The following is a 2,981-nucleotide window of genomic DNA, read 5'->3' on the forward strand; positions in this document are numbered from 1 at the left end:
AAAGCCGAGTATAAATAGGGAGTGACAAAGGAGGCGCAGCTGAAGAGTGTCAGAAAATCAGGACAGGTGTGTTAATCAAGAGAGTCAGTGAGAAGGAGCAGACTACAGCGAGAAAGAGAGAAGAGAGGAAGGTGCAGCCGGGCAAACCTGACAGTCAGTGGGCAAACTTACAAAATCAGCTGGGGTTCAAATCATTTTTTCCCTGACTGTATATTGTTTGTATTTGTTCTACTGTGGGACTACAATTAGGAACAGCCCCCCAGTCATTTGAAAGAATTGGCAGACTATAGGATTACTGTGTATACCATAAGGGCATGATAAGTCTTTTTCTCTAACCATTGAGCCAAGTTAATCTCACTTTACTGTTTCCACCGGTGAGACAAAAGAGATGTTCCTCCATTAGCAGCTGATATCCTGAAAATTATACCTGCTTTGTGTGCTCTGTTACCGGCAAGAATGCCCACTACCTGCCGCCGGCCGGGTGCAATGAAACCTTCAATATCACTATTCTGCCACCCGGTTTGTGAACCAAACCGTCTCAAGGGCAGACATACAATGAACATGCGGAGACAGCAAGCTGAGACCAAGACTCCCCTCACTGTGGCAGGGCACCTGTACCCTGGGGCAGCTGCTGATGCCCCTTCACATGCCTTCTTGAGAGAAGACAAGGAGCCAGGGGAAAGCTGTTATCTGCATCCCACCTACTTCGCAGGACCAGGAGAGAAGGTAGGCCCCAGAGGAATGGCTAATAACAGAGTGTACATAGATGAAATTGGTGTATGAGTTCAAAGTTAAAAAATTAAATAGAAACAGAGTTCGAATCTTTTCTTTCCCGGTGGTTTACAGTAAATGAAGATGTAAATTATGTTACAAATTAGGTTACTATTGCAGGACATGTTACAAATGATTGATACTCTGGTTAATCAGGATGAACTTACTGTTGATTGCTCAGCCTATTAATTTCCACTTTTTGTATTTGTTTTAAAATTTTTTCCATTCTGCATTGAAAAAAGAGATATGAACTGTCGTGGCTAGAGTGTGATGCCGACTAAATTAATTCAGACAAACCATCCCAATTTAAAGGATCATTTAATATTACAATTATTCTGAATAGAGTAGTATTTAACCAGATAATCTTGTAGTTAGGGAAACAGAGAACAGATGGAATGGATACAGTATTAAAGAAGTAGATTGTCAGAGCGCCAGTCAGTCTTAGTCAGCAGTCAGTCTTAATTCAGCGTCCCCCCAGCCGGCTGGGTTCCCCACAAAGTATACTCTCCCTGTCACAGTAGCATTGTCATCCTCTCTACTTCTCCTCTTCTGCTCTAACCCAGCTTTTTATCTGCTCGCACTTACACAGCCCTCCATGGCCTGAGCCATGAAGACATGGTCCCATGCCAGCTACCCACACACCTTCTTCCGAGCATTGTCTAATGAGGAGGAAGTCACTCGGGATGTTGACCCATAGGTTAAACAAGGGGGACACAGCCCAAGATATTCTTGCCTGCGCCAGAAACAGATCAAGCTTCTGTACACACTTAGCTCAGCCTTACATCCTTACACAACTATTACAAATAATATCTAAATATGAACTACATGCTGTTCTATTACATATTACCTCTGGAACCTTGTTTATTTTCAACCACTACAGTCCCTCCTCCTATAGTTTTTAAACTATGGGACTTCGGAGCTCAAAATATGAAAAATCAAAATATGACAATGTTGGCCTGAGACGTCAACGCCTCTAAACTCTAACAGTTGTAGTTAAACATTAACCTCTTCCTGCATCTAAAGTTAAATCTAAAATAATTTCTTACTACCACTCCTCAATAAACTTTTAACCTTAAGAGAGTATTTCTCACATACTCTAAAGAAACCTAACTTAACCTCTAGAGTCCCTGCGTCCTCATATGAGGACCGCACAGCTTGGGTTTCCAAAGCTCAGGACTCTAGAGGTTAAACAACTCAGTCAGTCAAGTCTCTAGCTTCTCACACCTTTGCAAAGTTAGCAGCACATATATCTGAATACCTCACTTCCTGATCAAATACTAATACTTCCTAATACTAATCAATGAACCCAAGTACCACTATAAATCACTAAATAAACCATACCTTCCTACCTCATCCATAAGGAAAACAGAGATCAACTTTTATTACAAAGACAAGCTTTTGATCTAACAGAACAATTCTACACTAAACCATCTCCCTACACTCTAAAAAACATGCTTGTACGCACTATAAGCACTGCTTTAGCATGACAGAACTCTCTACTTTCTAATTTCTAACTTCTAATTTGCTAATTTCCTAATACTTTCTAATTGAATGTATAACACACTGAAAATAAACAGTCATAGAAAAGAAAGAATAACCGACCAGGTGATCCTCTTTCCCCCACACATAACACAGTTTCAACACAGTTTCAATGACACACGTCTGTACTGTAAAACAAACAGCTTCAATTCTGCTACAACTCTTGTTCACTGCACATCCAGACAAAAACCTGGTGGGCGAAATTTCTGGATGATCCCCATTCTTTTCTTTTGAACATAAAAACCCCAATGATGACGAATGCTGGGGAAAACCGTCTTCTTTCTGGGCGATCAACAACAAGGCCTGCAGTGAACCTGATTGTAGGAACCAGACGTAGTGTAAATCCCGAAACCGAATTCAAAATATAACTGTAACACAAACATTTGTACTGTAACTAAACTACTTGTATAAAAGCTCTAGCCAAAAACCTTTTGCTGAGAGATGAGCTGAGAATATGAAAATACTCAGTGACACTTAAGTAGTGAATATATAAATGACAAAGTAGTACTAATAACTGCTATGCTTGAATTGTGTACAGTATGAATATATAAAAATATAATGTTCAAGTCCATTGTCCTTTGATCAGTTCAGTTCCTTGCAGTTTCACTCTGTCACCACTTGCTTTCTTCCATCCCCCGGCTGCGATGTCTCTCTCTCGACTTCTCTATGCA

Source organism: Monopterus albus, unplaced genomic scaffold (genome assembly GCF_001952655.1).
Source record: "Monopterus albus unplaced genomic scaffold, M_albus_1.0 scaffold250.1, whole genome shotgun sequence".
Taxonomy (NCBI): domain Eukaryota; kingdom Metazoa; phylum Chordata; class Actinopteri; order Synbranchiformes; family Synbranchidae; genus Monopterus; species Monopterus albus.